This window comes from Otolemur garnettii, unplaced genomic scaffold (genome assembly GCF_000181295.1).
Source record: "Otolemur garnettii isolate 467f Iridium unplaced genomic scaffold, OtoGar3 scaffold00012, whole genome shotgun sequence".
NCBI classification, from domain to species: Eukaryota; Metazoa; Chordata; class Mammalia; order Primates; family Galagidae; genus Otolemur; species Otolemur garnettii.
In genome coordinates this window covers 28,885,525-28,897,311 of record NW_003852407.1, presented here as the reverse complement: position 1 = coordinate 28,897,311, position 11,787 = coordinate 28,885,525, and the positions used below count along the sequence as shown (strand labels likewise).

The window sequence follows — 11,787 nt, the reverse complement described above, 5'->3', positions numbered from 1 at the left end:
TCAAGCTCTCTGGCAACCACTGATTTGTTGCTTGGTCCAAGTACTTTTGCCTTCTGTACAAAATCTCATATAAATTGAACCTTACATGTGTAAAAAAAAAAGTCATTTCAGTGATAAAGTAGGGCCTTCATCAAGGGAGGTGGGAAGAGTGAGCTTTCCATGGATTTAAAGATGGTGGCAGGGAGCAGTGATGAGCAGTGCTCATCACTGTGTAGGCGACAGTCACTCTCACACAGGCTGCATGTCTAGCACTTGCCGGCTGCATTTATAAAGTTCCTTCCGGAGTCGAGACATTCTTAGTGCATGGAGAGTAGAAATCATGTTCTGAGTTGAAAGCTGCTGCTCTAAAGAACATCCACATGTTCAAGACCAGAGGAACAACAAGATCACTTGGATCATTCTCCAGGGCAGTTACTGACTCTTGAGTTCAGGCAATCCACCTGCCTTAGCCTCCCAGACTGCTAAAATTATAGGTGTAAGCCATCACGCTGGACCTAAAATATTTTCAAGATAAAAACTATTGCCTATTTGTCCTCAACAAATGCTGACTGGACCACATTGTATATATCCGAAATTATCAATTGACTATTATTGAGATGGGCATGGCCTAGGCAGAGGAAGGAAATACAGTAGAACCTTTGTAACTTACCACCTCCCTACGCGACCATTTCCTTCAGTTGACCTAATTTTCATAGACCTGGCATGCACCAATGCATGTGTCAGTACACCAGGGCTAGTTCTTATGTTGACCAGTTTGTCGTGGGCCCTTGAGTGGTCAACTTACAGAGGTTCTACTGTAATATAATGTAACTACATCAACTTGCATTTAAAGTATCTATTCGTGTGTATCTTAACCACAGATTATTCATCTATTTTAATATATCTTTGGTCATTTTAAAAAACGATAAGTAGAGTTTTGACAAACTAGAGTTTTGGCATATTTTAGAGAGCAGAGCTTTGCTATATTTTTCTATAAACAAATATGGCTGGCTCCTTTGTTATACTTTTAAATACATGTCTGGGGTTGACATCATAGATCAAACTGATTTCTCCTTGGGTGTACATTTTCAGTAGCTTTTTATTTCCACTGAGGATTAAAAGGTCCTTCAGCTAGTGTTAACCTGATGTTTAGCGTTATGAATGTGTAGACGCCTGCTTTATAAATACATTGGGAATTTCCTGAATCTCTGAGATGTGTGGGTGCTCTCTTGGGAGCATTTCCTACGCCATGCCATGGCTTACTCTGTATGAACTGCTGCCGTATTTTATCTAGAATTATCTGGAACATTCGAGCCTCCTTGATTTATGTGAGTGAATGAAAGAAAACCATTAATTTAGCTAAACAATAAAAAGATAGCTGGTGAGATAGCTGAGTCCAGTGGTGAGGAGACCAGATTTCTGCAGTTTCCTGCCTGTCATGAACACCCTGGAGGTGGCTCTGTGCCAGATGACCCTGGTAACCCCTGGGCCATCCTTCCAAAGTGCTCTGGGCATGCAGCCTGAGGTTAGGGAAGTTGCTTGCAGCTAAGAAGCACTGAGAGGGCACGTGGCTTAGTGCGACGTGATAGTTCAGTCTCCCTGCAAAGACTAGTAACACCCAGCTTCTCTAGGATCTAAGGATGATCTCGTAATTATCTGGACTTTTGTCATTAAGGTTAAGGGGAAAAAATATGTTAAAGAAAACGGGAGTGGAATTGCATCTGAATTCCCATCCAGGAAGCAGCCTATTATGGGACTCCAACTAATAGGGACTCCAACTCTATAAAAGACCTATGAACTGCACGCAACACAGTTATCTTGTAATAATCAGCCCCTTGCTCCAGGGGCTCAGGGACAGGGGACAAATGCCCTTCCCTCTTTCAAATTTCCCTCCTTGGTCTTGTTTTTCTGTGACATCTTTCCTCCCCTTGCCACTGCTTACTTTCAGCATTTTCAGGGAAGGGGGAGGAGGGTGCTCAGCACTGGACCAGCGACAGCCCCAACACTCTGGCTCTAAGGTTAGGAGTGAGTTTCCAGAGAGTAGCTATTTGGATAAATAAAAGCATATGGACTTACTTAGTGTTCTTTCATTATCTATAAAAGCAATATTAATAAATAGATTTATTCCTATTTGATAGACATGGACCAATGGTTCTTTACTCTGCCTGTTAGAACCATCTGGAGAGCTCAAAAACGCAGAGATTTTATAGTTCCTTTGATGAATTGGAAACAGAGAGAAAGGTGATTCTAACAGAGTATTTCTTTCTGAAACCAAAGAGTAGCCACTGCCTTGCTTGCCCTTCATTAGCTTTACTGGAATTGACCCAGATAAAAAAATGGATCTTATTTCATCCACCTCACCTATCTGCCACCCACCCAGCAAAGAAGGCGAAGGTGTTTAGAAGCAGCACTGGGCATCCTGCATGTCTGGTGACACATAAAACAGTGGGAGAGGCTCTGACAAACCATGGGCAGCCCTCCCTTCAGCACTGGGGGTTCTCAGTGCAGGTCCATGCACCAGCATTTCTAGCCCGCCCCTTCTCCCAGTCTGCACACCTACTTGCAATCCCTTCATTGGGAAGAAGTCAAGAGCAGGGAGGCCGGGCACAGTGGCTTACACCTGTAATCCTAGCACTCTGGGGGCCGTGGTGAGAGGATCCCTTGAGGTCAGGAGTTCCAGACCAGCCTGAGAGCAATACCCTCCATTTCTACTAAAAATAGAAAATTAGCTGAGTGTGGTGGTAGATTACTATAGTCCTGGCTACTCAGGAGGCTGAGGCAGGAGGATCAATTAAGCCTAGGAGTTTGAGGCTGCTGTGAGCTAAGCTAAGGCCATGGCACTGTAGCCTGGGTAATAAATAGAGTGAGATTCTGTCTCTGGAAAAAAAAAAAATCAGGGAAATAGTCTCCTTCCTTTGCACAAGGCATCTTAGTGGCTGAAGTATGCCACTCTATTACTTAGCAACAAAGAAAAAACAGCAACAACAACAACAAAAACCCTTGATTGTTCCAGAGAAAGGGGGCATACTTTTCTCTTGGATAAGGACTGTGGTATCCTAGCTAAGAAGGAATCTTTAGGATGACTGCAGAATTAGAAATAAGGAGAGTTATGGATTTGTTCTAATTTTTAATGTTCTTTCTGGTTGATTTTAATGGTTAATGTTCTTCTTAATGGCCTGTGTTTCTGTAGACTAAGACACAAGAAAACAGAAAAGGAGGGACAGGGGAGGCACGGTGGCTCACAGTTATAATCTTAGTACTCTGGAAGGCCGAGGCCAGAGGATCCCTTGAGCTCAGGAGTTTGAGATCAGCCTGAGTGAGAACAAGACCTCATATCTAAAAAAGAGGTGAGGGAGGAGGGACAAATAGGTCCTGAGAAACCTGAAGTCTCAAGCCATTACTTTTTTGCTGTTGATGCTCTAGGTGGATTCTTTCACAACTTATCCATAAAAGAAGACAAGGGAGTTGGAATCCTTATGCCTCTGGTTTTCTGAATGGCCTAGCGAGAGTGGAGCCTTAGCTGCCCAGGAAGGCAGAGCCCAGAGGGAATACTGGTGGGAGCTCTTTCTTCAATGGCCTCGGGAGTCCTGCATTTTCTTCACTTCTAAAACATATCTGTTGTCATCCCTATCAGTAATTGTACTTCGACGGGTGTTTTGGTGGTGATGCTATAAAGCAAAACTTGAAAGACAAATTGTTTGGTATGATTGCTGGTGAGTGTTCCTGTCACTTTGAATGTAGGATGTTTAGGAAAATCTTAGTTTAAGTCGAAAAGAGTAATTTTGTACTGCATCTTCTAGGGCTGGCTAAGCCAGGTTATTCACAAAGATGGGTCTCCATCCATTCACAAAGATATGGTGAAAAACAAAACAAAGTTAAAACAAAGACTGGGGCGATGCCTGTGGCTCAAAGGATTAAGGTGCTGGCCCCATATGCTGGAGGTGGTGGTTTCAAACCCAGCCTCTGACAAAAACGGCAAAAAAAAAAAAAAAAAAAAAAAATTAAAACAAAGACAAAACAAGTCTCAAAATGGACTTTAGTTAAGGAATATGGCAGGGTTGCAGAGGCAACTGGAGAGTCACTATGATCAGGTGCGTTTCCAGCTTCTCAAGTCTGTGCTTTGTGAACATTTAGGCAGGAAGGAAGGGTTTGGTCAGGAGGAGGAGAGAAGAGAGGAAACAATTAGGGGACCTGCTCCTTGTCCTGGGAATGGGGGAAGGGACCATGGTCAGCATTATCTAGGCTGGCACAGGGAAGCAGGGACAAGTGTTTGTATTCCTGAAACCCCCTGGGTGCCCCTGGGCAGGATGTTCATCTGCAACTCCGTCAGGTGGGAGCAGAAGGTTTGCTAGCAGCAGTAGGAAACCCTGGCCCCTTTGAGCTGCCCAGGTAACGTGAATCTTTCTCAGAGGTTTTCCAAGTTCAAAAATGAATGATTTCAAAGATGCGTGAACACACTTGGGGAACAAAGTTGAATGGAACTTTAATCTTTTTTTTTTTTTTCTGAGACAGAGTCTCACTATGTTGCCCTCAGTAGAGTGCTGTAGCATCATAGTTCACAGCAACTTCAAACTCCTGGGCTCAAGTGATTTTCTTACCTCAGCTTCCCAAGTAGCTGGGACTATAGGTGCCTGCAACAATGCCTTGCTTTTTTTGTTGTTGTTGCAGTTGTCATTGTTGTTTAGCTGGCCCAGGCTGGATTGGAACCCATCACCCTTGGTGTATGTGGCTGGCACCATAACCACTGTGCTATGGGCGCAGAGCTGACTTTAATTTTTTAAGACTTGTGGCAGGCATCTGTAGTACCAGCTACTCGGAAGCCTGAAGCAAGGGGATTGCTCAAACCCTAGAGTTCAAGGTTGCTGTGAGCTATGACAGTACAGCACTCAACCCCAGGGTGGTAGAGGGAGACTCTGTCTCACTAAAACAAAACAAAATAAAACAACAAAAAAGACCAATAGAATACATAAATCTGCCATATGTATACATATGGAATAGTATACAGCAGTAAGAAAAAGCTGCTGACTGCAGCAACGTGTGTCCATCTCATAAACCGGACATAAAACCAAAAACTAGCACAAGGAAGTACATGAACTTATTTACAAGGATGGAAGTTAGAATAATTATCACCTTTTTTGGGCAGTGACTTTTAGGGAACATGAAGGGGGTTTTAAGGTGGTGGCAATGTTTGATTTTCTTTTCTGAGTATTGGCTACATGGCTGTGTTCACTTAGTGAATATTTATTGAGAAAATAAACCCATGATATTATACTGTTCTGTCTGTATAGACATAATATCTAGAAAAATCCAGTCTAAAAACCATCACTTAACTGAGGAGATGCTATTTTCATGATGTTCGTGAAGAGTTTAATTCATTTTCTTGAAATGAGTGGGAAAAAAGAAATATTCCTAAACAGCCATATTCTATTTTTTAATATATTTCAGTAAAAATGTAATAATTTTTTGGATTATGTACTAGTAGAAAAACTTTTATACTTCACTGAGACACAGTGTCAAGGCCATGCAAAGTCTTTTGCAAATAGGACAGCAGATGATAGGCTAACAGAGAAAACAAACTTTGCCCAATCACAACCTGTACACTGTCATCCCTAGAATGGTAACTGGCACCGGCAAAACAGAATTTATTTAAATCCATCACTCCACACCCACTTTAGGCACTGTTGAAGAAATCTCACTTTTCACCCACAGTGGTGGTTCTGGTGCACGTGGATCAGAAGTCCATTTGGGGAAAACTTGTTTATAGAGGCTCATCAGTACTGTGTCCTGAGATTTTAGCTTCCCATCAAAGCTGCACTTCATGTGACCACGAGGACCTAAAGGCTCCTTGATGTGTCCTCTGCGGCCCCACTTTGTTCTCAATTCCACTGATTTAAACCACAGCACATCCTCTCTACTGAAGAACATACAACGTGTGACTGCCATCTTAGTAAAAAATTTGAAAGGACGACCACTCAGAACAACTCTCTTGATCACCATTCTGTCTGGATCCACTGACAACACATGGCCTATAGCAGCAATCAGGCTGTGCATTCCATTGCTTTTCTGCTTGAAAAGCAGCACAGATGCAGAAGGAAAAGTGATTGGAGCATATACTGTCACCACCAGGGCCGCAGCAGCAGTCAGGAACCTCTGAAATTTACGTTTGTCCGCTGCAGTGTGTTGAGAGAATAAAGGTGAGGCTCGGACGCGCCTGTGTCCACAGGGGAAGGTCAGCTCCTCTTTGGCTTTCACAGGTTCAGTGTTGCCAGGGTCCCGTCTCACCATCATATTCAAAACCGACATCTTGGCATAGATCTTTATTTTTAGGGCTGCCAACCCCTGATCTGAGGGGAGGCACCTGTGGCTCAGTGGGTAGGGCACTGGCCCCATATACCGAGGGTGGCGGGTTCAAACCTGGCCCCGGCCAAACTGCAACAAAAAAATAGCTGGGTGTTGTGGTGGGCGCCTGTGGTCCCAGCTACTCAGGAGGCTGAGGCAAGAGAGTCGTCTAGGTCCAGGAGTTGGAGTTTGCTGTGAGCTGTGACATCATGGCACTCTACCATGGGCAATAAAGTGAAACTCTGTCTCTAAAAAAAAAAAAAAAAAGAAAAGAAAAAATAATCGATCTAAAAAATATCCTTATCTCTGAGAATTCTCAGCCATATTCTTTTATATTGCTTTTAGATGTGGAACAAAATTAAAATTAAATGTTATAACTAAAAACATACTGTAAACCTTATAAAAATATTATGTTCCTCTTACACTTTACTTTCCACAAAAAGCATATTTTATGTTACTAAAAGTTCATCATACACATAATTTCTGCTAATGTAGAATCAAAATTTGTAAATCCTTCTCCTTGGGTGAGACTGAGTAATTTAAAATTTAATGATATTATTAAAAATGCTGCAGTGAATATCTTGGTGCATAGTTTTTTTTCTATAGTTTGAATTATTTCCAGATGTGGAATTACTGGGTTAGAAAGTATAGAGATTTTTGACTCATAAAATGTATTGTCAACTTGCTCTCCTAAAGGGCTCCTCCAATATTCACTCCTCCTAGCAATGTATGATTGTACTTCCTAAAATTTCACCAACACTATGGTTTTTGTGTGTTTTTTTTTAAATCTTTGATTATTTGACTTGTGAAAAATGGTATCTCACTATGAGGACACTTTAAAAATATTGTATTTGCTGAAAACCTCTTGTTTGTGTTTGTCTACAGAAGAGTTTTGTTTTGTTTTGTCCGATGCAGAGTCTTGACCAGGCTAGAGTTCACGGGTGTCATCATAGCTTACTTCAACCTCAAACTCCTGGGCTCAAGTGGTCCTCTTGCCTCAGTCTCCTAATAGCTGGAACTATAGGCTTGTGCCACCATTCAGGGTGTAGATGAGGTTGGGATAGGCAGACCGTTTTGTTTTTATCTGAAGTGCAATGAGGCGTTATTTTAGGGTTTTAGCTTTTCCATTATTGAGAGAGGTGTATATTCTAATTTACATTTTAAAAAGATCACTGGAGATGCTGTGTGATAAGCTAAAGAAATTGGCCAGTGTTCTAGCTCATAGGGTGTTGTTTCCATATTGAGTATAGTAGGAGTACCTGTGCGCATTAAAATAAAGGCACATTGGCTGGGTGCAGTGGCTCAGGTCTGTAATCCTAGCACTCTGGGGGGCTAGGTGGATTGCTTGAGTTCAGGTGTTCAAGACCAGCCTGAGCAACAGCAAGACCTTGTCTCTACTAAAAAGTAGAAAAAACCAGTGGGGTGTTGTGGCAAATGCCTATAGTCCAGCTACTTGGGAGGCTGAGGCAAGAGGATTGCTTGAGCCCAAAAGTGTGAGGTTGCTGTGAGCTATGATGCCACAGCTCTCTACCCAGGGGGAAAGAGTGAAACTCTATCTCCAAAAAAAAAAAAAAAAAAAGACCTTGTGCTATCAGCAAAGGAATGTCTTCTGTCCTGCAGAACTCTCATAAGAAAAAAAAAGAGGTGGCACCTGTGGCTCAGCAAGTAGGGCGCCAGCCCCATATACCAATATACCAAGGGTGGTGGGTTCCAACCTTGCCCCAGCCAAAATGCAATAAAAAAATAGCCAGGTGTTGTGGTGGGCGCCTGTAGTCCCAGCTACTCAGGAGGCTGAGGCAAAAGAATTGCCAAAGTCCAAGAGCTGGAAGTTGCTGTGAGCTATGATGCCACAGCACTCTACTGAGGACGATAAAGTGAGACTCTGTTTCTAAAAAAAATTTAAAAAAAGACTTTCCCCCTAGACAAAGAGCTCATGTTGGAGACTGCCGACTTGGGTCTTCCCTTTGCTGAAAGCTCTGGTGCTTTTTTACTCCTCTGTATACCTTTCTGTCTAATAAAATCCTACCGTACCAGTGGGGGGAAAAAGACTTTCCTAGTTAAAATATTTTCCATGTACTATTATATCAAATAATTAATATTAATCATTAAAAATATTTTAATGCACTAGAAATGGGTGATGACCACCTAGAATAGTGAGATTGGGTTTTCAAGTGATAATAGCTATACCTAAAGTCTTCTTTTTAAATTTTGAATTTCATAAGAGTACATGTGATTGGTTATATTGTTTGCCTTTGAGTTGTAGCTGAGTCCCTCACCTAGAAGCTGTGTCATATATCCCTACATTGTACCCATTAGCAGCTAAAGAGTGGAAGGGCCCAAACCCTGCTATTTTCCCATCAATTAATTTTCATGATAATAGTAATTAATGATCTCCTTCCCCTCTACTTGAATTTAATTGTGTTTTTCTGTCTTGTGTGGGTCTATAGTTGTTCATCTACTAGTTTTAAATTTGTATTGAGTACATGGGGTGCTTACTTTCCCATTAGCGAGATACTTTACTGAGGAGAACGTTCTTTAACTCCCTCCAAAATGCAAAAGATGTAAAGTCTCCATATTTTATGGCTAACTAGTATTCCATATATATATATATATACATATTAAAAAATAGGTTCCTTTTTCTTTCTTTCTTCTTTTTTTTTTTTTTTGGAGGCAGTGTTTGACTATATCACCCTCGGTAGAGTGCCATGGAGTCAAAGCTCACAGCAACCTCAAACTCTTGGGCTTAAGTGATTCTCTTGACTCAGCCTCCCAAGTAGCTGTGACTACAGGCACCTGCCACAATGCCCAGCTGCCCAGCTATTTTTTTGTTGCAGTTGTCATTGTTGATTTTAGCTGACCCAGGCTGGGTTCAAACCTGCCAGCCTCAATGTATATGGCCGGCACCCTACCTACTGAGCTATGGGAACTGCCCATATATAATAGTATATTAATCCATCCATGGGTTGATGGGCACTTGGGTTGTTTCCATATCTTTGCAATTATGAATTGAGTTGCTATAAACATTCTACCGCAAATGTTGTTTTGATAAAATGATTTTTTTTTCTTCTGTGTAGATACCTAGTAATGGGATTGTGGGATCAAATGGAAGGCTAATTTTAGCCTTTGAGGATTTCCATACTTCTTGGCTATGCTAGCAAACCCACATACATGTGGTAGATACCTACCCCTTCTGTGTAGATACCTAGTAATGGGATTGTGGGATCAAATGGAAGGCTAATTTTAGCCTTTGAGGATTTCCATACTTCTTTCTGAAAAGGCTATGCTAGCAAACATACATACATGTAGTGGATACATGTCCCCTTCTCTTTGCACCCTCACCAGCATCTGCAGCTTTGAGACTTTGTGATGTGTGCTATTCTCACTGGGCTTAGATGATATCTCAAGGTTGATTTGATTTGCATTTCTCTGATGACTAGGGACGGTGAGCATGTTTTCATGTGTTTGTTGGCCATTCACCTCTCTTCCTGGAGAAGGTTCTGTTCATGTTAGAAATGGAGTCTTACTGTGTGGCTTCAGGCTGGTCTTGAGCTCCTGACTTCAGGTGACCCTTCTGTCTCAGCCTCTGTAGGCTGAGAATGCTGGAATTATAGGGGTAAGCCACCACAGACTCAGCTAGAATAGATTTGTTAGCCATATAAGAATAATTTTAACCTGAAACAATAATAAAAAGGAATAATTTTTGCTCAAACAATGTTGTTAGCCTTAAAAATGCCCCTGGTGAGCAGACTTTTAAAGAGTCATTTCAAGATTTTTTGTTTCCAGTTGTACTTTAGAAATAAAAATTATTTGTTGACTGGGTGAAGTGGCTCATACCTATAATCCTAGCGCTCTGGGAGGCCAAGGTGGGGGGATCACTTGAGCTCAGGAATTTGAGACCAACTTGTGCAAGAAGAAGACCCCCATCTCTACTAAAAATAGAAAAATTAGCCCAGTGTTGTGGTTGTCCCCTGTAGTCTCAGGTTGGGAGACTGAGGCAGGAGGATCCTTTAAGCCAAGGAGTTGGAGGTTGCTATGAGCTGGGCTGACTCCACGGCATGCTAGCATCAGCAGCTAAAGAGTGGAAGGGCCCAAACCTTGCTATATTTCCATCAGTTGATTTTCATAATAATAGTAAACATAATTCCTTACCTATTGCTATTTTAATCCCAGCATGGCTTCCAAAATGTCTCAAAAGAAAACAGAACCTGCCAAAAGAACAATTATGGATGAAGGAACATTCTTCAATGAAAGTGGACAGGATGGCTTGGCACCTGTAGCTCAGTGGTTAAGGTGCTGGCCACCTGCACTGGGGCTAGTGGGTTCGAACCCAGTCAGGGCCTGCTAAACAACAATGACAACAATAACAACAATAATAACAAAAAATAGCTGGGCGTTGTGGCAAGTGCCTATAGTCCCAGCTACTTGGGAGGCTGAGGCAAGAAAATCTCTTAAGCCCAAGAGTTAGAGGTTGCTGTGAGCTGTGACACCACAGCACTCTAGTCTCCAGGGCCACATAGTGAGACTCTGTCTCAAAACAAAAATAAAGAAACAAAAAAAGAAAAGTGGACAGGTAACTACTTTTTTGTCAAGGCAAATTGTAAGGCACTCTGCTTAATTTGTAGAAAATTTGTGCAAGTTCTCAAAGACCTTCATTTGAAAAGGCATTGCGTGCAAAAACACGCTGCCAGACTTGATGTGTGTGAAAGATTATGTCGTAAGGACAAAGTAGTGGAACTGAAAGTGGAACTCAGATGTACTCCATTGTAAAAGCTAGCTATGTGGTAGCATATTTGATAGCAAAAGGATCAAAACCATTTATTGATGGTGAGTTTATTAAACACTGTATGAAAACCATGGCAGACATAATTGGCCCTGACAGAGGGGGTATTTCTAAAGTCAGATTATAGCCAGACGAATTGAAGAAATTGGAAAATCCATTGAAAGACGTTTGGAGAGTAAAACTGATCATTTTTAATTTTATGCTTGGAGATGGATGACTGTACTGATGCTACAAGTACAGCTCAACTTGACATTTTTACTAGAAGGCTCGATGATGAAGAAATGGCTTCTTTAGTGCCGTCAGAAGACACAGCTAAGTCAAGAGATGGAGCACTAAAAAACATGTTAAAGTGATTTTCTTTGTCCACTGTCACCATATCTGGTATAGTTACCTTTGGTGTCCCAGGGATGTAGGTAAAAGAGAACTTATGAAATTTTTTTATTATCCTTTTTTTTTTTTATTGAATGGTAACTGTGTACATTGATGCACTTTGGGGGTACAGTGTGGTGTTTTCACACACAATCCAAGACACTTCCATCAAACTGGTTAACATAGCCTTCATGTAACTTTCTTCGTTATTATGTCAAAACATTCATATTCTACTCATAGAAAGATTCACTTGTACCCTTGCAAAATGAACCACAGAAGTGAACCCTCGAATCCCTCTCCCTCCACCCTCTCCCCCCTCC

General features: G+C 41.7%; 1 pseudogene across 1 annotated transcript; it reads right to left on the bottom strand.

Annotated features, from left to right (window-relative positions):
- Positions 1-5,416: 5,416 nt before the first annotated feature.
- LOC100960546 lies at positions 5,417-6,279 on the bottom strand (annotated as a pseudogene). Its single transcript, XR_002772047.1, has one exon. The product of XR_002772047.1 is annotated as a pre-rRNA-processing protein TSR1 homolog pseudogene (transcript).
- Positions 6,280-11,787: the final 5,508 nt, after the last annotated feature.